This window comes from Schistocerca nitens, chromosome 4 (assembly GCF_023898315.1).
Source record: "Schistocerca nitens isolate TAMUIC-IGC-003100 chromosome 4, iqSchNite1.1, whole genome shotgun sequence".
NCBI lineage: Eukaryota > Metazoa > Arthropoda > Insecta > Orthoptera > Acrididae > Schistocerca > Schistocerca nitens.
Window position 1 is genome coordinate 283177995 of NC_064617.1, and position 24345 is coordinate 283202339.

General features: G+C 42.4%; 1 pseudogene; it reads left to right on the forward strand.

Moving 5' to 3' along the window:
• The first annotated feature begins 1812 nt into the window (after positions 1-1812).
• LOC126253846 (5S ribosomal RNA) lies at positions 1813-1930 on the forward strand (annotated as a pseudogene).
• Positions 1931-24345: the final 22415 nt, after the last annotated feature.

Sequence of the window (24345 nt, forward strand, 5' to 3'; positions counted from 1 at the left end):
GTGGGCTCGCCGCCGTCATGGACGACATTACTGTCCTCTATAAGCACGGAGTTAAAACACTAGTACAGACAGAAATTTCCCACATTCCTGCTGCTTTCTCGTGTATGCTTTCAATCTCTGAAACCTACATTGTCAAAGATCTTTTATCTCCACCTTCAATCGGATGTACCTCCCTTGGAACGCATTTCTAGCCTAGTGTCCATGTGACTTTCTTTGTACTTGAACCTCTCACGGATCATTTCCTGCAGTGTGTCACCATTTACCAAGATCGGCCTATAAACAAATTATATTGGTATATGAAGATTTAAAGTATTGTACCCTAGTAATTTAAAAAAATTAAGAACTTGTAGTTGTATATCTAGACTCAAAATACCTTGAATAAGATACTCCAGATGAAGCCGTTCTAAGGATAGATTTGGGAATAATGTAATGATGACTATAATTAATTCTCCATAGTGTATTACACTACCTGCTGGTTATAACTGAAGTGCAGCTACTCACGTAGGTACGGCGTGGGCTGTAATTATAGTATGGTAACGAAACTTGTCAGATATACAAATGCGTTAATTTTTGAATGTTGGTCTCCATAAGATTCCCTTTTTATGCAGCGACCGTGGAATATAAAATTATAAAAAATGTAGCAACCAATCGAGGAAACATATTTATCTTGTTACAAATCGATTTCGACTATCAGTCGAAATCGATTTGCAACAAGATAAATAAATTATGTTTCCGTTAACGGTTGCTACATTCTTTATAATTTTAAATGCGTTAATGCCGAAACTATTTACCACCAGCAGCAAATTGGGCACTGTATAGCATGAACAAATTATGCAAGCGGCAGTTAATAATAACGAAACCAATGTTATGCCTTTCTGTCTTTTTTGACCTTTTCATCCCATATCCCGTTCCTAATCCATTACATATGGAAACATTTATACACGATTTCTTGCATTCGCAGTGCCAGATTTGCACCTGGTGGCCGAAACTTGAACTAATTTCTTCCCAACGTAGGTCGGTTCCGTGCTAACGCATTAGAATATCGACCATGTTTCGCTCTTACACGATAATTACAACCTACACTGGATCTCTGTGAGTAGCTGCTCTTTAATTATAACCATCCCGTATTCTGTCGACTTACTGTAACGCAATGAAAGTTTCTTTGGTGCTAGCACGGCACTTGAACATCCCGAATGTTGTGTCGAGCGACATCTCCGAGCCATATACATGGTGCAGTTGCTCCAGCTCGACCAGAGGCAGTACGACACGCGCTGTCGCGGAGTCTCAGGGGTGGGGGCAAGACAGAATGACATCGACCAGGCGGCTGGACCTGTAGTTGCAGCTGGGAAGGAGGGCCGACTTTGCTGCCGATCAAGTTGGAAGTGTTGCTGAATTTGGTATGGCTCCGGAGCCACAGCACTGTCGCGAGTAGCCGTGATGTAGCTACTAACTACTTTTGGAGGCTGTTTTGTTATCAGGATAGAGATATTGAAGACAACCTGTAAGTTGGTTAAGAGCCCCTAATATGAGTCATTGGTAATTTAAAGAAATGTCTGGACGAATTGTTTGTAAATCTTGATTTACATGATTTCTTCTTTTCAATTTTTTATTTGTTGCGCTACCTGATTTTATTGTGTTTTTTACTTGGACCGAACCAGTCTTTCTACTCATCTGTCGCTCTTCTACACTAACTATTGCTGGTCGTACGACCAGTGTTGCCTAAATCCAAAATTAACAAATAAAACAAATATCTGAAAGCAGAATGGTACAGCAAGAGAAAATTAACAGAATACACTCATTTTTACAGCAAGTGGCAATTGCCTTGCCGCAGTGGATACACCGGTTCCCGTGAGCTCACCGAAGTTAAGCGCTGTCGGGCGTGGTCGGCACTTGGATGGATGACCATCCAGGACGCCATGCGCTGTTGCCATTTTGCGGGGTGCACTCAGCCTCGTGATGCCAATTGAGGAGCTACTCGACCGAATAGCTGCGGCTTCAGTCAAGAATACCCTCGTAACGACCGGGAGAGCGGTGTGCTGACCCCACGCCCCTCCTATCCACATCCTCCATGAGGATGACAAGTCGGTCGGATGGTCCCGGTAGGCCACTCGTGGCCTAAGGACGGAGTGTGTATTTTTATAGCAAGTGTTAGTGGGGTATGGTAGTACTTTTGTACCGTGTGCTATTTCAGAATGACTAGTGGTTCAGAAATGTTATAGTTTCTTGTGTTCACAGGCAGTTTCTGTTTTTAATATGGGGGCCATCCGACAAGAGTGTTCTACTTAGCTGGAAAGTAAAAGATGCACAAATTGTTCTAGGCTTTAAGAGTCTGCAGTGTTTGACACGTTTGGAAATAAATCGTATTGAAAGAAATTATTCTTCTTATTTTTCTTGTACCTCTGTCCCACATCGGTGCAGGTGCGGTATAGTTATTAACGGATATGGCGTGATTAGTTCAAGGGGTGGGCAGATGCCCTTCCTGTCGCCGCCCTGGGACAAGTATGTGTACTTCAGCTGTCTGGGTGTAGTGTTATGTGAAAGTGAGAGAACGTTTTCTAAATATTTACGAATCATGTAACTGAGGCGAGACTTGGGTACCAGCCAGGTATTCACCAAATGGGACGCGGAAAACCGCCTAAAACCACATCTAGGCTGGCCAGCACACGGTCCTCGTCTATCCGTCCCGCAAGTGGCGCATTGACATCCAAGGCTATTCGGACGGGTGAATTACACGAGGGTTGGAACTTAAATATTGGCAACTATTTATTCACAACCGATACAAAAGAGCTGCATGTTTGCACTTGTTACTGTCCTTCAAAGTAGTCACCAGCGATGTGGAAGGCGTGGTATACCTTTGGCAGAGCCTGTTCTGTTGATGGTGCGAATGGAGCGGTCTACTGCCTGTCGAATCTCTGGAACAGCTCTGAAGCGAATGCCACGAAGTGGTTCCTTCAACTTTGGAATCAAATCAAAGTCACAAGGACTTCGGTTCGGGGAGTATGGTGGATGGTACAGTACTTCCCAGTCCCATCGACCGAACAGAGCAGCCACAGTTTGCGCTGTATGCGCTCGCGCATTGTCGTGCAAAATGATGGGACACTGTTACGTTAGACCGCTCGCTTACAAGTGACTTTTTCCCCTCGATTGTGCGCATGCTGGTGACGGCGAGTCCATTTGCTCGGAGGAGAGGTAGGTATGTCAACAACGTGGGCTATTGGTGACAATAGTAGATTCCATTGTACAGTGTCTCCACAGCAGTGTTGCCACTATTTAAGTTCTAACCCTGGTATAAAAAGAAGCTAATCAAATTAATAATCTAGTGAAACTTCCTGGCAGATTAAAACTGTGTGCCCGACCGAGACTCGAACTCGGGACCTTTGCCTTTCGCGGGCAAGTGCTCTACCAACTGAGCTACCGAAGCACGACTCACGCCCAGTACTCACAGCTTTACTTCTGCCAGTACCTCGTCTCCTACCTTCCAAACTTTACAGAAGCTCTCCTGCGAACCTAGCAGAACTAGCACTCCTGAAAGAAAGGATATTGCGGAGACATGGCTTAGCCACAGCCTGGGGGATGTTTCCAGAATGAGATTTTCACTCTGCTGCGGAGTGTGCGCTGATATGAAACGTCCTGGCAGATTAAAACTGTGTGCCCGACCGAGACTCGAACTCGGGACCTTTGCCTTTCGCGGGCATGTGCTCCACCAACTGAGCTACCGAAGCACGACTCACGCAATACCCTTTCTTTCAGGAGTGCTAGTTCTGCTAGGTTCGCAGGAGAGCTTCTGTAAAGTTTGGAAGGTAGGAGATGAGGTACTGGCAGAAGTAAAGCTGTGAGTACCGGGAGTGAGTCGTGCTTCGGTAGCTCAGTTGGTAGGGCACTTGCCCGCGAAAGGCAAAGGTCCCGAGTTCGAGTCTCGGTAGGGCACACAGTTTTAATCTGCCAGGACGTTTCATATCAGCGCACACTCCGCTGCAGAGTGAAAATCTCATTCTGGAAACATCCCCCAGGCTGTGGCTAAGCCATGTCTCCGCAATATCCTTTCTTTCAGGAGTGCTAGTTCTGCTAGGTTCGCAGGAGAGCTTCTGTAAAGTTTGGAAGGTAGGAGACGAGGTACTGGCAGAAGTAAAGCTGTGAGTACCGGGCGTGAGTCGTGCTTCGGTAGCTCAGTTGGTAGAGCACTTGTCCGCGAAAGGCAAAGGTCCCGAGTTCGAGTCTCGGTCGGGCACACAGTTTTAATCTGCCAGGAAGTTTCATATCAGCGCACACTCCGCTGCAGAGTGAAAATCTCATTCTGGTAATAATCTAGTAATAAAATAGTAAACTATTTAAAAAGAATAATTCCGCAAAATAGTATAAGTACGCAATTTAGTCTACTCCAATTTTTGCATACTTGTATAGGCAGCTGCAACAAATAATTCTAAAAATCATGGCCTTTTTAACCATGTTGAGCAACACACTTGTTTCTACTTCCCAAAACCTGTAGATCTGTAGAAAGAGCTGGTAAGAAATAGGATAAGTGCTGTCGCCTTTTGACACTTTCATTGTTAAAACTAAAAACAAGCATTTGGATGGGGACTTTTCGTACTAAGATGAGAGCAACAATACAAACAATATATAATAAATATGTAACTTTTTTTGTATGATTCCTTCTATCCCTTAAACTGTTACTATTTTGTGGAACTAGTTTTTGTACATCCTCGTTGTACCAATCTGCTGCCAGAAGCGATAATCAGCTTGCGACAGTATCTTTCACTTCGTCATCGCCATGAAAGGACGTGGCGACATCACCCAAGACATGATGTATCTAATCACTGCATCACTTTGCACCTACGCCACATTCTCACGTGAACATTTAGACGTATTTACGAAACATTAACTCCTTCGTTGTCTCGTCCTTGTAAACATCACAAATTTGACTGCAATATTATGTTTCAGTAAGTAAATTTCTTTCCATGTATACTCTGCATACTCTAGAAGTATCATACAGTCATGATATACATGTGATGCTAAGTTGCTGTCGGCGGTGTTCAGGATTTAGTAGCGCACAATCATTTCTCAGTCCCTAAAGCTCCATTTAATCCAAAGAATGTGAAGCGCCAGTTTGACACAACCAGCAGCCAATATGGACGTTTTTGAGTGAAAATGCTATGTAAGAAACATTTACTTCATTGCTGGAATAAATACGGTACAAGCCGGGCCTAAGACGATTGCCTACAGATGCGATCAGCGAGTAGCGCGCTCGCAAGTGCACACTAAACAGCTATAATGAAGCAACTGTTAAGTCAATTACTACAACACAAGTGTTGGCAGCGGTAGTTAAGTAATTTTACTGGTTTTCACTTTCAGAAGGATATCTCTGACACTCCACTCCTTTTCACATTCCTTATCGTATATTATCGTATAATCCATTCTTATAGTACTTTCTTTCAAGTCGTTGTGCACTCTTTACGGTATCAGATTGTTCTTCAGGATAGATTGGACAGCCTTCCGTCATTCTCTTGCTTACTCCCATGAATGTTCAGGCAATGTTCCGCAGTTGCTGGATTCCGTATGGCATGACGATAGTTTCAGCCATTCTGTATCTTGGGTTACAGAAATGAGCCTTTTCTTCTTCTGGTGAATTCAAACATTCGTTCGTCATTGATGTAACACGTCCGCCTCCATTCCGGTTTGGTGGACATCCACCATATCTCCTTATGCTGCTCTAAACAGTTTGCGACAGAAGTGGTAAGTATCTATCACTTTAGCAAAACTATTGTTATGAAGATCGCATGTGACTTCCGCATGAATAAAGATCGCGCTATGTCACATGTCGACTCTATCCAGGTCTCGTCGTTGATCCCCGTAGTTTTCGACAGAGGTGTTATCCTCTTGGACTGTTGCTCCCATAAAGGCATTTCCTTTCGTCATCTCGAAAGCTAACGTACCGGGCACCCACACTCAGTGTTCCTTCCTCTCATGCCTAACCGCTCTACTCAGTTCTGCCGTCGATCTGACCGCGATGATGATGCATTGTTCTTGATGACTTCTTGTATAATACAACATTGTGAACACCTTTGTCCATCTTACATCCCCAAATTTTCTAATTTACATATTATTATCACCTGTCTTAGTTTCTGGGTTGCTCTACCAATCTTTATCAAAGCAAAAGTTATTATTAAAAACCCCTTCTCCCTTAAAACACATTACAAGCTTTATAAATAGTAAACTACTAAGAGACTTTACAAAATTCCGTATTAAAAACTATGTACAAGTTCTCCTTATTAAATCCCTCCATAACTTTACATCTATTTTAACAGATCAACATATTTTATCCCCATGTACACTTTCTGTTTTCTTTTCACTATTAGTATAAAGGTAATGGTTTCCTCATCATCACAATGAACATTAAGAGGAAAATTGATGGTGATCAAGGTTAGTGTTTTAGTATGTCCCTTTTTTTTCTAACTACAGGCACATCATACTACAAAACCCAGCACCTTTACGCCGACTCCGACGTTTTTTTCTCTGCAATCTCTTCTTTTCGGCATATGCTGTAACAGAACTTCAAAATACAATATATATCTCTACTTCCCGTCTCCCTTCTAAAAACTTTCTCCACTGTCCAATTCCATTGTTCTATAGTTTGTACGTCTATCAGTAGTAATTATCCCTATCTCCTTCTTATAAAGAGTAAACTTTTATACTACTTTCTCCGTCTACCTTACTCTTCCTTATTGCAGTCATCCCTGTGTTAAACTCACGTCCCACTATCTACATACTTCAAAGAAATAACATGTTTCTTGCTTTCCTTAATAATTCAATTCTCTCTCTTAATTAACTCCTAATAACCTCTTACATCCATTTCCCTAGTATCTCCTTTTAACATCAAATTGTAACTTCCACAAATCATAAATAGTTCTCATACTCGCATAAATATCTCCTCAACAAAATGTTAGCCGTCCACGACGGACAAACCACAAATAAATACTTCCTTCTTACACAATACTTCAAAAACATAATTTAGTGGCTTCCTTTCGTCCACTTTACACTACGTTTTAAGAGAGAACCTACTACTACTATTTCGTCAAACTATCCACATGCTAATCTCTCTCTTTCTCCTTTCTTTCTGCTCACTTCCCGTAACATATTTCCTCGTTAGAATGATTACTTTAGTTCTTACTTTACTGTTCTTCCTTCACAACTATCTTTTTGATACACTGAGAAAGTTAACCAATTTATTTTAATGTGATAAGTACAAATTTTAAAAAAATATTTGTATGCGTTTTATTAGCTTCCCTTGCTTTTGACTTCTACATTTTACTCTCATTGGAATTTGGACATCTAATATATCTAATTTTTCTTGTGAAGTTAATATTACTTGTTTGCTCGTTATACACTTTTAAGTGACACATGGTGCAAGCCGAATGATTTTCCTGGTTTTGGGTTAATCAGTTCGACTGCATTATCATGAACCACCTTACTTCCATAGGACCTTTATATACCGAAAAGAATTTATGGCTTTGATGCTTTTTCTTGCTAGAGAGATGGTGGGTTTTCACGAGTACTTTTTGTCCTAGTAAAATACTCGTGAGGTTCCCGTTTTGCCCGCCTGGTTCTTTCTATTTAACGCCGCAGCCTTCATATTTCTCTGTGCCAATTTTACTAGATGTTGATGTTGTACTCTTGGTACTGGTGGGAATTTAATTATTTCCCGAATTTTATCCGATGCCGGCTTATTTTTCAATATACTATTGGCATACCGTTTCTCTCTCAGTTTCGTATAAATGAACTAAATCCTCAACAATTTGGTCATCGTCAGTTTTTGTACACCTGCATACATTAACTATTGACAACTCATCATCATCATCGGACGATTCCCAGTCAACTGTCTCTCAGCATGCTGGAATTTGTATCCGATCACCCTCTAAGCTTACTTCAGAATAGTGCTGATCAAAGCTAAGTCCATGTAATATATTGAAAAATCCACCTCAGTTGCGAAAATTTTCTGGTCTTTACCCAGGCTTCGGCTAGAATAATCTAGCCATCTTCAGAAGCATAAAATTACTGTAACACGCCAGAGTAAGGCACAGTCAACATTAAAAATTAAAACCTACAGTACCGTGGTACCATGTCGAATTAAAACTACTTAACTGAAGTCCAGCTCCGGCATCACTTCACCACGTGGTCGGTTGGCAGCGACAACTACGTTGGCACTGACCGCTGCACGCGGAATTGTTAGGCGAAAGGCTTGCCCGAAGAGCTCAACCATTCAGAAGTGCAGTGACAAACGCTAAAACAGACAGCAACGTCTACCACTACTGGAGCGTAAGTTACCTTTATGATTTACGCAATCGAAATGTGTGCCGTATACCCGCAGTCAGTAGCCATTTGCAGGTCAGCTAAAACGCCGCGATGTTGGACAGTCGCTTTTCATTGCTAATGTTTCCCTCCCTCTCACGTCTCAACCATTCCCAAACTTCAGCAGGTATTCGTTTTACATCTTTATTTAAACTGATATTTTTGTAAACCAATAGCACCTGATGACCACTGGTGCTGCACTCTTTTCCCTTTCAATCTCAAATAGTTATTTTCTTACATGAATCTTCGGTGCATAATGTATTTTAATTATCGAGCCATTTTTGGGTTCCTACGTGTCTCACGACTGTGATACGGTTCTTCTTATTCACGTATATCCCTACGTTTAACGTTAATTAATATAACAACTGAGTGCTTCAACCACGTTGTAAGCTTTTTATAAAATCAACTTCTCAACCTTTTTTTTCCATGTTAAGGTATCCATAGCTTCCTCGGTCTTCCTCGACTTCTTCACCCAACTGGCTTAAATCTTCTCAATTGGAGAGGTAATCTTACTCCACTCATTCTTTCCAGATTTTCATTCCAGTTTCTTCTATTTTCTTGTATTTTCTTGAGAATGTTAAATATATTCAGCTATTCCCTAATTTCCGAATTCCTAAATCTGTCGGCTGTTGTGTATCCCTTTACTGCTCTTAGAAACCTCATCTCCGTTGCCTGCATGCGGCTTCCTTGACGTTTACTTAAGACCCATGATTCACTTCCGTAAACAAGCACTGCAACTGCCTTCGTCTTATACAATTTCAGTCTCGTTTCTTTCTTCGTTTTATTTTTGAGACACCTGTTTATCGTTCCACAAATACTCCCAAACTTTCCCAATTTCTTCTCTGTGTCTTCGTCATACTCATATGGGACGTCACAACCCAAATAATTAGAATGTTTGAACTGTTGTATTGTTGACCACAATTTTTGTCCGCACAGGATATTTCTCTTTGAAAGTAATTGATTTTTTCTTATTTTCTGGAATTGTAAAATGGTACTCTTCACAAACCTTACCTAATAAGTGTATTCCCCTTTATAGGTCATCTTCGTTATCCGCCAGTAGTGTGGCGTCGTCTGTATATAAAAGACAGTTCAAGCGGGAATTACTATTACTCTTAATTCTCCCCTTAAAAATATCTTTCAGTTTGTGAATTGCTCATCTAAATAGATGTTAAAAAGTATAGGTGAAATTCTGCACGCTTTCCTTACTCCTTTGTTTGTGGCTAGAGGCTGCATCAGAGTGCAATTTATTACTAAAATTGCAGTCGTCTGTTTCTAAAGACTTTTTAAAACGTTTATTAGGTGTTTTGGATATTCTCTTTTCCCCATAATTCTCCGCAGCTCCTGTCGACCAACATTATCGAACGCCTTAGCAAAACAAATGAATGCTACATTGGTTTACCTATTATACACTCTCTGTTTTTCTATTATTTGTTTTATTATAAACACTTCATCTGTCGTCGATCTGCCCCTCCGAAATCCCATTTATTCTTCGTTTAATAAATTCTCAGCTATAACTGAAATCCCTAGGCGAGCAGGACAGAGCGGATGCGGTTATATTTGTGGAAAGAGGCCAAAATAAGTTACTGTCAGTTGCACTAACATACAAACTTTATTTCTTAAAACACACAGTCACACAAGCAAGAATCAAAACTCTCAAGGCTTTAATAAAATACCTCCTCTCATTTAATTTAGATCGGCTGAAGGCCACATCGAAAATCCAAGGCACAAGACCTAAGCACGGAATTGAGGTTTTACTTCTTTAGAAAGAAAAAAAAATTATCTTCAATATAAGTACGCTGAAAGCCTTAGCTTAAATTTTTCCCATATAACTCGGCTGAAGGCCTCATATTAAACAAGAACAGTGTTACGGCTTAAGGACGAGACAAAGATTTTCAATGTTAAATCTAAATAGGTTGTAAACTCGGCTGAAGGCCGCATATCAACAAAATAATTTAGCAGCTCAAGGCCTAGGGAGAAGAGCTTTCAATTTGCAAAGGCCGAAGGCCTTATCTTAAAATATTTCGTGGAAAACTCGGCTGATGGCCTCATACTAAAGAATAACACTCTTATGACTTAAGGGCAAGACAAGGATTTTGAATTTTTAATTTAAAAGAGATTAAAACTCGGCTGAAAGCCACACACCATGCAGAAAACAATTTTAAGGCTTAAGGCCTAAAGGGAAGAGCTTCCAAAATTTCAACTAAAATAGGCTAAAGGTTTCATCCTAAAATGCTTCACATAAAACACGGCTGAAGGCCACATACGAAACCCAAACAGTCTCATGGCTTAACGCCCAGACAAAAGAAATTTCAAATTTTTAATTTTAGCTGGAAAACTCGGCTAAACTTGAAACAAATTTACAGCTTAATGCCTAAGAAGAAAGGCCTTGCAATTGTAATAAGCTAAAACTCGCTGAAGGCCACACAGAGTACTTAAGACTAAAAAGGAAATCACTATGTAAAACCCAAGGAGTGGCGCTCAGAAGGTTCCAAGGGTCGGTCTAGGAAGTAACACTAAGGCACGTTTGGGTGAGTCAGGCAGCCAGACCGACAACCTCTTAATCGGAAGGCAACCCAACCGAAAGCCAGCCGACGAACCAACCAACAAGATCAGTTCTGCTCCACCCAACCAGCAAAACGACAACAAGACATCAATAAAATCAAATGGCTCTGAGCACTATGGGACTTAACATCTATGGTCATCAGTCCTGTAGAACTTAGAACTACTTAAACCTAACTAACCTATGGACATCACACAACACCCAGTCATCACGAGGCAGAGACATCAATAGCTCAACGTTCTGGATGCTGGTGCCCAATCCAGCCAAGTCAGAACAAACGCCCAAAACTACCAACACCTCAGCTGTCGAACTACACGCCGTGATGGACAACATCAACACGACGAGGAAAATACACTTCCAAAAACTATGTCAACGACCAGGGCAGGTCACCAGAACGTCAACGGCCGCAAAGCAGAAGATACCGCTGGTACACTTCATTAATGAAGGAATGAATTAAATTAAGTTAAACACCACACAGGAAGACGGCTGCAATTCTAGCCGACGTTGTTGCTCGCGGGAATCTCCCAGAAAGCGACAATCAGGATCAAACGAAGATATGTGATAGCAGTTGAGGCTTGATAGTAGGTTAAGTGAGCACTCAACTTTTAGTGTCCAGGATCGGTGGCGACGAATTTCCTAACCCTCCCAAGAAGCACCTCACAATTCCAACCGCGTGTGCACGCCGCCAGCGGCTCCGGCCTTACAATGCGTCACGGTGTCTTCCTCGCTGCTCTCCCGCAACCGACCGACTGCCTACACCTGGAAACGGTCAAAAGACCAAATACACATCGGCCGATGACACCACCGATCGAACGACCAACCAACGGTCGTCCCTACTCCAGTCTTTCATTCCCACAGTACATGTGTGTCGCCAGCGGTCGGCAAGTGCTGGCTATCAGCACCTCACTGGTGCTGCATCCCGACCCAACCACTGGTCCGTCCCAACTGTTGCTCCGTGCCCGACTGCACTGCTGGTCCGTCTCCAACTCACTTCCCGACACACGACGACCCGGAAATACTATCGGTCGCTCCAGAGATGGTACAACAGTGCACTACCGATACGCGCTGCTGCTGCCACAGGCAAGTAAGTCAGGAAGTTAGTGACGCCAGTAAATGGAATAAGAAAACTAGGCGGCAGTACCGTAAGAGAAGATGACAAACAATAAAGGGGATGAACATGAGCCGTGCACGTCTCAATAATCTTTAACCTCTTTTTCATATTGTTGCATAAACTTTGTAAGCGGTGCCAAGTAATTTCTCTGTAGTTTGCGCAGCTACTGCAGTCTGCATTTGGTAAATAGCAATATTACCTTTGCTTGCGACCATGCGTTTTTAGAAGCGCTTTCTGTCCAGCACTTATTAAATAAATGAAGTAATCTGTCTTGTAGTAGGGTGTCTCCATATTTTAGCAGTTCATCTTCTATACCATCCATACCAGTAGCTTTTCTGTTTTTTGTGGCGTTGAGAGCTCCTTTTAATTCATCCACTCATAAATCAGCTACACATCGTATTTCAAGTTCATCCTTTATATTCTCTGTGGAGTAATTTTCTTCATAGGGCAAGTTCTTGTAATGTCCTATCCATTTTGCTAGTTGATGTTATTTATTTGTGCAACTACTTTTGATTAAGCAATTTCGTTGTTTTGTATGCTGTCAGTAGCCTCCCGTGAATATCGTCTTCTATTACAGTTATACACTTATCCCAAGCTACATGATGAGCGAGATTCACTGCTCGTTTTGTTGCACTTCTTTCCTGTTTGTAAAAATGATGATTCTCCTCTGTTGGTTCATTGAGACACTTGAGACAAGCGTTTTGCATTTTTCCTTTTAACTTCATCTAATTCTGGTGTCCAAATTTTTAACCCTTCTTCCCTGTTTTTTTTTTTCTTTCTTTCTTTTTTCCTAAGGCTTCTTCAGCAGCTTTCTCAACTGCAGTTTCTATATTTTCCCATCCCTTCTCTGTTCTTCCATTTCTTCTTTGTTCTCTGGTTCTTAGTTAAGACTCTTCTGATACAGATCTCGTATGCTTTGTTCATTTATTAGATATACTTTATAGACTTCTACCTTCATCTTTTGTTCTGTAAAATTTTTGTTTTTCCTCCATTTGAGATATCACCAAGACATGGTCAGAACCTATCTCATTTCTCCTGTATACTTTGATGTCTCTTACTTTACCTTCTAATTTCTCATTAATGGTAATATAGTTAATAATAGACTTAAATTGATGTAAATTTATCGATATCTTTTTTGCAGAAGAATGTATTGTCTCTCTTTAGTTTTTTAAAAGAAACAACATCTCTAAGCAATCTTCCATTGTCATTTGTGACGTTTTCTCCAATCGTTCCCACAATCTTAGGGATAGATTTGTTCCCCAATCTTGCATTTAAATCTCTGTCAGTATTATTTGATGCTTATTGTTATATTTGTCGAAAACTGATTGCGTAGATTCTTTGAAATCTGTAGACTCCTCTTTTTTCTCTTCATCAGGTGCGTAACCTGCAAAGATAATCAAGTTTTGTCTCTCTTCTTTGACAGAAATATAATACTTTCATTCATATAACTGTACTCTACAATCCTCTTTCCCCATCTTTTATATACGATATTTGCCGTCCCTTTGCACCCTGTCTTCATCAAATATTCTCCTACATATTTGTTACCCTACAGCTTTTTGTTGTTTCTGTTACGGAAGCTATGACTACCTTGGGCTTTTTAAAATTTCTGCTAACTCATTTTATTTGCTAAACCACTGACATTCCATGTTGCAGCCTTAATTTTATTAGCAATCCATTTATTCTTAACCTTTCCCTCCTCCAGGTTCACCATTGGAACATTTGACCTTGACCCGAGGCTGTTTTGGGTACGAGTAGTAATTGGGAAAATTCACCCGGCCACCTTACGAGAGCTGCTCAAATATACACTCCTGGAAATGGAAAAAAGAACACATTGACACCGGTGTGTCAGACCCACCATACTTGCTCCGGACACTGCGAGAGGGCTGTACAAGCAATGATCACACGCACGGCACAGCGGACACACCAGGAACCGCGGTGTTGGCCGTCGAATGGCGCTAGCTGCGCAGCATTTGTGCACCGCCGCCGTCAGTGTCAGCCAGTTTGCCGTGGCATACGGAGCTCCATCGCAGTCTTTAACACTGGTAGCATGCCGCGACAGCGTGGACGTGAACCGTATGTGCAATTGACGGACTTTGAGCGAGGGCGTATAGTGGGCATGCGGGAGGCCGGGTGGACGTACCGCCGAATTGCTCAACACGTGGGGCGTGAGGTCTCCACAGTACATCGATGTTGTCGCCAGTGGTCGGCGGAAGGTGCACGTGCCCGTCGACCTGGGACCGGACCGCAGCGACGCACGGATGCACGCCAAGACCGTAGGATCCTACGCAGTGCCGTAGGGGACCGCACCGCCACTTCCCAGCAAATTAGGGACACTGTTGCTCCTGGGGTATCGGCGAGGACCATTCGCAACCGTCTCCATGAAGCTGGGCTACGGTCCCGCACACCGTTAGGCCGTCTTCCGCTCACGCCCCAACATCGTGCTGCCCGCCTCCAGTGGTGTCGCGACAGGCGTGAATGGAGGGACGAATGGAGACGTGTCGTCTTCAGCGATGAGAGTCGCTTCTGCCTTGGTGCCAATGATGGTCGTATGCGTGTTTGGCGCCGTGCAGGTGAGCGCCACAATCAGGACTGCATACGACCGAGGCACACAGGGCCAACACCCGGCATCATGGTGTGGGGAGCGATCTCCTACACTGGCCGTACACCACTGGTGATCGTCGAGGGGACACTGAATAGTGCACGGTACATCCAAACCGTCATCGAACCCATCGTTCTACCATTCCTAGACCGGCAAGGGAACTTGCTGTTCCAACACATGCACAATGCACGTCCGCATGTATCCCGTGCCACCCAACGTGCTCTAGAAGGTGTAAGTCAACTACCCTGGCCAGCAAGATCTCCGGATCTGTCCCCCATTGAGCATGTTTGGGACTGGATGAAGCGTCGTCTCACGCGGTCTGCACGTCCAGCACGAACGCTGGTCCAACTGAGGCGCCAGGTGGAAATGGCATGGCAAGCCGTTCCACAGGACTACATCCAGCATCTCTACGATCGTCTCCATGGGAGAATAGCAGGCTGCATTGCTGCGAAAGGTGGATATACACTGTACTAGTGCCGACATTGTGCATGCTCTGTTGCCTGTGTCTATGTGCCTGTGGTTCTGTCAGTGTGATCATGTGATGTATCTGACCCCAGGAATGTGTCAATAAAGTTTCCCCTTCCTGGGACAATGAATTCACGGTGTTCTTATTTCAATTTCCAGGAGTGTAGTTGCATTGTGGGGCTGCCACTTTGCTGTCTTCCAACCTGCCTGATATTCTTTTAAGGGTTTACTCCCCTAGGGAGGCTGACTTCCCTCAGACTTCTTCCAACACTTTACTGGTAACTGGAGATGGCAGGAAAAGTGACATGGGAAGGACAGACTTAGGATAGGAGAAAGGAACCAATAGGCCATTGTTGGACACACTTAGTCTGGCTCTTCCTCATCGGCCTGTCCTACTGGAAGCTAAGCTACCGCCGGCGTAGCCCTCCGCATCCCGAGCACGCAGACTCCCTCGACTGCACGTACACTGCTACACTAAGGCGGTGTCCCCTGAGAAAGAGCTTTCTATAAAAATTATCTATAAATGAAATAATAAATTTTCTTGTTCCAAAAATTTTCATCACTTGTAAGAATGCTTTAGATATCGTATTCAGTTGCTGAACGTACTGGCTATTGGTTGGCCTTATGTTGGCATGTAAACAGCGTCGTGAAACAAAACTTTAATCCACGTGAAATGCTAAATTTGAATTAATGAAAATAAATCTAGTTATATCCCAAAAGAAACTATTAGGGTACTTAGTGAAAAGTATTTAACTGTAACTCGAAATTGAAGTATGTTATGAACGTTTCGTAACATGAAATGCAAAGTTTGACTTTAAATATCCAAGAAATAAAATACTCCTCAACTTGTTAGAATATAACTGTTTAATATTACCTGCACTGTTTACTGTAAATTAATCTGCTTAATAATCATAATACCTGAAAATTCTGACTCTGTACTGTTTGATCACAAGAATGCAAAGTTAGATCTGCCCTGAAATAAAAGTAACTTACCTCACGCTCAACATGCTGTTTTGTGTCTAATGTACTGACGTCCTCGAAAGGTAAAAGAAATCACCAGATGCGGCATCTAAAGCAAAAGTAAACTGCTCACTACAAAATTTGTTTTTGCTTGTCAGAAACAACATGTGGCTTCGTCTGGCGTAATGTGCAATACACGCACGACAAAATATTTAAGACTTTACTAAGAATGGCGGATGAGGGTTCTATTTTAAAGAAAGCCGTTCCTGAAAAAATAAACTCTGTTTACTGTCAAAAAGAACTGTACAATATAAGAAGATCCTAACAATTACGAAAATCTCTCAATACAAAAAAAATTACAGACATTGCAACCAGTTGCGTTATTTGTGACATAATGAAAACAAAGAGGTTAAATTAAAGCTTATCATGAACGTTATTAGTTATCTGAAGGACAAAGATTTCCTTCAGTTAATAGTTATGACAAAAACTATTTCCTTCTTGCACATGAAAAATTCCCCCAGCAAATGTTCTCCATAAATAGAATCAGTAACATACATTTACAAATAAGTTTTCATCTTCATAACCAAATATTCCAGATACTTTCTCTCAGACTCATAAATATCATATCTCCTCCTCTAAAATCTCATCTGCTCACCACTGTGTCTCAAATAAGAATGCCCAAGCGCTGCACAACTGACAGTCGAGTAAGTGCATTGCACACAAACTTAAAACACAGTGTCAAGAATCTTGAAATGTTCAGACATAAGATGCACTAAGGATAGAAGAAGTGGAAGAGCGAACGCAGGCTGAGCACATCATTTTTCCTTAAGAAATCACAAATTTATTTCAAAATATGCCAACAATCAGAATGATAATTACAACCACAGTCTTCTCTTGCACGTGATATACGATCATGAACAGCAAGTTTCTCTTATGTAAGTAGTCTTGAAGACAAGAGAGATATCAATTTACACGCCAAGCTCCACTTGCACAAGCAAATTTAAAATGGAGAAACAGTCATTGAAATAACTATTGTTTATCACTATAAGTAAGCCACCATTACCCCCGGAGGGGCCACTCTATAGACTCAGCAGACAACAAGTTAAAGTAACCCAAAATTTTAAACAGCCGTAAGTCCCTTAAATAAAACTCACACAAGTATTAAAGCGGAATTAAGTAAAAGTTCCTAATTTAAATTACACAGCAACCAAGAACAAGAATCAATCCTCCGAGAAAGAAGACTAATTTACAACTTTAAGTCTGATAACCTTCCAGTGAGTTACAATAAGTGTGCAACCAGGTTAGTCCAAGCTGACTATCAAGAGCAGTGCATTACAGATGGATTTTATACCTTCAAAAAATTAAGTACAGTAAATCTTCGTAAACAAAAAATAGATTCTTAGGCTCGTTACGTTAGATCACAGGGCAAGCTCAAAAAGGTACCTAAAATCACTCATCGCATAGAATTCCGGAAAAAATTAACTTGTTTAGCAGCTGCAGCTGGCATCAAAACTCCAACGAGAGCTAACGGCCACCGGAGACGGTGCGGGTACGTGCACAGACCGAAATGCAGGAGTCCATACAGGCGCGTCAATTACAGTACAATGTCACGACTCTGAAGCCAAGGCTGTCAGCAAATAACATACACATTACGACACTAAAGTCAAGAGCTCGGGCCATAGGTCTTCAGGTCTTTCAAGACTTTAAAAAGCCCTTAAAGTAACGTACCGTTCGCTAAGTAATTACTTAATTCTAAGTTATGTGAATAAGGGTGTACCCTTTTAATTATAATTAATTACTGTACTAAAATTGCTAACATAAAAGGATAAGACACTTGTTATAACCATTAGCAGATTTACCAACAGACATCGAATGCTCTTTTCAAACCACACAATAATAGATACAAGCTTACCCCCCTGACACGGACTTTAGAGTTAACATTTTCAGAAAAGACTGACGTTGCAGGCCCTCAAAATTTAAACCCTCCTAAAACAAATTTAAAAGAACATTAGTTTAATACATCAAAACCTGATTCAACATTGCTCAAAGCTTAAAACAGACAAGGAATAATTTAAAGCTAAGGAACAACAAATAGAAACACCTGTGTTCATTAAGTACCACCGACAGAATAGGAGCAGAATAGTTCAAAGACAACTTTACCACTTCAGTCAAAGGTCCATATAAGTAAACATTCATGTAACCGGAGACTAACTCGGAGATTCTATGAGGCCAACTGCCCGTACAACACTTCTTATACACACATAAACAGAAATCACTAAGGAAACCAGCAAAGTTACACTCGCAGCTTCAAATAGGTTACAGTAATTGCGAGAAAACCTCATCTTTCAACTCCGTAGGCGAGGTTCACTGAGAGAATAAACACAATACGCACCATAACCTCTTTATTAGTCCACATGCCATCATTCAAAGCACCATTCCGGTCGCCAGCATTCAAACTGCACACGGCGAGAACATTTCAGAAGCCATATTGCTGGTGCTCTCTCTCTCCAAAAGCCAGAAATCGGCCACGATGGATGCTGTCGTGCATACGGCTAAATATTACACAAAATTACCCCAACGACCACCAAGTCAACACACTGGCCCCTCATTCCGTACATGCTGATGCCTCATACCAACGCCAACCGCGGCACGAGTCCCGCCTTTTCACCACTGACAACCAGCGATAAACCGAGCGAACCAGTGAGGCACTCGCGCTTCCTACCGGGACGCCAGTCAATCAGAGGATCCAATCTTATTCAGTGCTCGTGCTGCGAGCACGTTAATCTTTGTCCCAGTGCAGTAAAGGTGAATTATTTACAATGGCAGAAAACATACGAAAATCTTACAATGTCTGCAAATACAAGGTGGTGACAACGGTGAGTAGCGGTCGAAAGAAACAGATTGCAGACGTCAGGCAGTTAGCTTGGACCTCGGTCAACATAACCTCGTTCAAACATAAGTCGATTTGTGTCTGCATCATAAAGTTGTTCTTGATTCAAAATGTCAGTTTACGAGCATAATTCTCGTCATTTGCGGGAGGTGTTACTGTTTTGTTTCAATATGAAGAAAACAGCGGCTGAGTCTCATCGAATGCTCTCAGGTACGTATGGTAAGGACGCTATCAGCGAAAGAACGTGTCGTGAGTGGTTTCAACGCTTCAAGGACGGAGATTTTAACGTCGTAGACCGGCATAGTGGTGGAAGAGAGAATGTTTTCGAAGATGCAGAATTGGAGACTTTGCTGAGTGAAGACTAGCGTCAAACTCAAGAAGAATTGGCACGTATAGTGGGAGTAACACAGCAAGCCATTTCAAAACGTTTCAAGGCTATGGGCATGATTCAGAAATAAGGAACTTGGGTCCTGTGTGATCTGAAACCAAGGGACGTTGAACGGTGTTTCTGTGTTTGTTAACAGTTGCTTCAGAGGCAAAAAGGAAGGGATTTCTGCATCGAATTGTGACCGGGGACGAAAATTGGGTTCATTACGATAACCCTAAACGCAAAAGATAATGGGGATATCCCGGCCATGCTTCCACTTCGACGGCCAAACCGAAAATTCACGGCTCCTAGATTATGCTCTGCATCTGGTGGGATCAGCTCGGCGTCGTGTACTATGAGGTGTTAAAACCAAGTGAAACAATCACGCGTGTTCGTTATCGAACGCAATTAATGCGTTTCAGCAGAGCATTGAAAGACAAACGGCCGCAGTTCAGCGAGAGGCACGATAAAGTGATTTTGCAGCACGACAACGCTCGACCCCACGTTGCAAACGAGGTCAAAACATACTTGGAAACGTTAAAATGGGAAGTCCTATCCCACCCGCTGTATTCTCCAGACATTGCTCCCTCTGACTATCCCCTGTTTAGATCAATGACTCATGGCCTAGCTGACCAACACTTCCGATCTCATGAAGAAGTCAGAAACTGCGTCGATTCGTGGTTCGCTTCAAAAGTTGAACAATTTTTTCGACGCGGGATTCGTACACTGCCTGAAAGATGGGAGAAAGTAGTGGCCAGCAATGGAAAATACTTTGAATGATACATGTGTAACCAATTTGTTTCATTAAAGCCTCAAATGTTGGGGAAAAAACGGTGGAAGCAAAGTTGTACACCTTGTACGATTGAGTGTGATACTTCCAAGACCACACAGAATGGATTATTTCCTTGCGGTCTCGACTTTCTATAGGAACTGACTGCTAACTTAGCTGTACTGCCACAGGACCTATCCCCCACATGCGCAAGAGTTGTTGGATTCCTTAGCTGCGTGGTCAGCCTTATTGACTGTAATGTGGGGGACACTGGTTCGATTCCCTGTACTACCAGGATTTTTCTCTTGGTGGAAAAACTAGAAGAGGGTGCACTCAGCATCGTGATGCCAACTTCAGAAATGTTCAAATGTTTGTGAATTCCTAAGGGATCGAACTGCTGAGGTCATCGGTCCCTAGACTTACACGCGACTTAAACTAACTTATGCTAAGAAAAACACACACTTCCATGCCCGAGGGAGGACTCGAACTCCGGCAGGAGGGGCTGCGCAATCCGTGACATGACGCCTCTAAACACGCGGCTACTCCGCGCGTCATACCAACCGCAGAGCAACTTGACTGACTAGTAGAGACATCAAGTCTGCTAACCCTATATGGCCGGAAGTGCGGCGTACTGATCCCCACCCGTCCATACCGCAGTAGATCGGGTCCGACTGGCCCGTCTCTGCCCAGCAAGGTGATGTTTATGCTTGGAGTATACACCGAGGTGACAAAAGCCATGAGATGTTGTTGTTGTGGTCTTCAGTCCTGAGACTGGTTCGATGCAGCTCTCCATGCTACTCTATCCTGTGCAAGCTTCTTCATCTCCCAGCACCCACTGCAACCTACATCCTTCTGAATCTGCTTAGTGTATTCATCTCTTGGTCTCCCTCTATGATTTTTACCCTCCACGCTGCCCTCCAATGCTAAATTTGTGATCCCTTGATGCCTCAAAACATGTCCTACCAACCGATCCCTTCTTCTAGTCAAGTTGTGCCACAAACTTCTCTTCTCCCCAATTCTATTCAATACCTCCTCATTAGTTACGTGATCTACCCACCTTATCTTCAGCATTCTTCTGTAGCACCACGTTTCGAAAGCCTCTATTCTCTTCCCGTCCAAATTAGTTATCGTCCATGTTTCACTTCCATAGATGGCTACACTCCATACAAATACTTTCAGAAACGACTTCCTGACACTTAAATCTATACTCGATGTTAACAAATTTCTCTTCTTCAGAAACGCTTTGCTTCCCATTGCCAGTCTACATTTTATATCCTCTCTACTTCGACCATCGTCAGTTATTTTGCTCCCTAAATAGCAAAACTCCTTTACTACTTTAAGTGTCTCATTTCCTAATCTAATTCCCTCAGCATCACCTGATTTAATTCGACTACATTCCATTATCCTCGTTTTGCTTTTGTTGATGTTCATCTTATATCCTCCTTTCAAGACACTGTCCATTCCGTTCAACTGCTCTTCCAAGTCCTTTGCTGTCTCTGACAGAATTACAATGTCATCGGCGAATCTCAAAGTTTTTACTTCTTCTCCATGAATTTTAATACCTACTCCGAATTTTTCTTTTGTTTCCTTTACTGCTTGCTCAATATACAGATTGAATAACATCGGGGAGAGGCTACAACCCTGTCTCACTCCTTTCCCAACCACTGCTTCCCTTTCATGCCCCTCGACTCTTATAACTGCCATCTGGTTTCTGTACAAATTGTAAATAGCCTTTCGCTCCCTGTATTTTACCCCTGCCACCTTCAGAATTTGAAAGAGAGTATTCCAGTTAACGTTGTCAAAAGCTTTCTCTAAGTCTAAAAATGCTAGAAACGTAGGTTTGCCTTTCCTTAATCTTTCTTCTAAGATAAGTCGTAAGGTCAGTATTGCCTCACGTGTTCCAACATTTCTACGGAATCCAAACTGATCTTCCCCAAGGTCCGCTTCTACCAGTTTTTCCATTCGTCTGTAAGGAATTCGCGTTAGTATTTTGCAGCTGTGACTTATTAAACTGATAGTTCGGTAATTTTCACATCTGTCAACACCTGCTTTCTTTGGGATTGGAATTATTATATTCTTCTTGAAGTCTGAGGGTATTTCGCCTGTCTCATACATCTTTCTCACCAGATGGTAGAGTTTTGTCAGGACTGGCTCTCCCAAGGCCATCAGTAGTTCTAATGGAATGTTGTCTACTCCCGGGGCTTTGTTTCGACTCAGGTCTTTCAGTGCTCTGTCAAACTCTTCACGCAGTATCTTATCTCCCATTTCGTCTTCATCTACATCCTCTTCCATTTCCATAATATTGTCCTCAAGTACATCGCCCTTGTATAAACCCTCTATATACTCCTTCCACCTTTATGCCTTCCCTTCTTTGCTAAGAACTGGGTTGCCATCTGAGCTCTTGATATTCATGCAAGTGGTTCTCTTCTCTCCAAAGGTCTCTTTAATTTTCCTGTAGGCAGTATCTATCTTACCCCTAGTGAGACAAGCCTCTACATCCTTACATTTGTCCTCTAGCCATCCCTGCTTAGCCATTTTGCACTTCCTGTCGATATCATTTTTGAGACGTTTATATTCCTTTTTGCCTGCCTCATTTACTGCATTTTTATATTTTCTACTTTCATCAATTAAATTCAATATTTCTTCCATGAGATGGCGATGTCCAAATATACAGATGGAGGTAATACCGCGTACACAAGGTAGAAAAGGGGAGTGGATTGGTGGAGCTGTCATTTGTACACCAGTGATCCATGTGAATAGGTTTCCAACGTCATTAAGGCGACACGACGGAAATTAACAGACTTTGAACGCGGAATGGTACTTGGAGCTAGACACATGGAACATTCCATTTCGGAAATCGTTAGTAGATTCAATATTCCGAGATCCAGTGTGTAAAGAGTATGCCGAAAATACCAAATTTTCAGGCATTGGCTCTCACGACGGACAACGCAATGTTCAACGGCCTACACTTAACGACCCTGAGCAGCGACCATGGTGTAGACTTGTCAGTGCTAACATATAAGCAACACTGCTTGAAATAAACGCAAAATCAATGTGAGGCGCACGACGAACGTATCCGTTAGGACAGTGCGGCGAAATTTGGCGTTAATTGGTTATGGCAGCAGACGACCAACGAGAGTGCCTTTGTTAACAGAACGACATCGCGTGGTGCGCCTCTCCTAGATTCGTGACCATATAGGTTGGACTCTAGACTACTGGAAAACCGTGGTCTGGTCATATGAATTCTCTAACTTCGGTTGGTAGGGGCAGATGCTAGGGTTCGAGTTTGGCGCAGAGCCTGGGAAACCATGGATCCAAGTTGTCAACAAGGCTCTGCGCAAGCCGGCGGTAGCTCCATAATTGTAGGGACTGCGTTCACGTAGAATGGATTGGATCCTCTGGTGCAGCTGAATCGATGATTGACTGAAAATGGTTATGTTCGGCTACTTGGGGACTGTTTGCACCCTTTCATCGACTTCTTGTTGCCAAACAATGATGGAATTTGTATGGACGGCGGTGCACCATGTCTCTGGGCCACATCTCTTCGTGGTTGGTTTGAGGAACATTCTGGACAATTCTAGCGAAAGATTTGGCCAGCGCGATCGCCCGACTTGCATCCGATCGGAAATTTATGGGACATAATAGAGCGGTCGGTTCGTGCACAAAATCCTGCACCGGCAACGCTTTCGGAGTTATGGACGGCTATAGAGGCAGCATCCGATTAACTGCAGGGGACTTCCAACGACTTGTTGAGTCCATGCCACGTCGAGCTGCAGCATTACGCCGGGCAAAAGGATCTCCTGCACAGTGTTAGGAGGAACCCCTTTATTTGTCCTCTGTGTATACATTTTTGTGAAATTCAGAATTTCAAGGAGAATCATGGGCGGAAAAACTTTATACTGCAAAAACGATTCTTTGCAGCCCTACAAAAGTCTTCAATTTTTAGAAAGCAAACACAGGAACTACTTCGGCTGCAGAACAGATAAGTTCCCATTTCAGTTTAAGAGTGAGAGTAGCTTGAAGACCTATCAGAATAAGATTACAATGATGTAGAATCATGTTATTAAATCTGTATATTGAGCAAGCAGTAAAGGAAAAAAAAGAAAAATTTGGGGTAGTAATTAAAATCAATGGAGAAGAAAAAAACTTTGAGGCTCGCCGATGACATTGTAATTCTGTCAGAGATAGCAAAGGACCTGGAAGAGCAGCTGAACGGAATGGACAATGTCTTGAAAGGAGGATATAAGATAAACATCAACAAAAGCAAAATGGGGATAATGG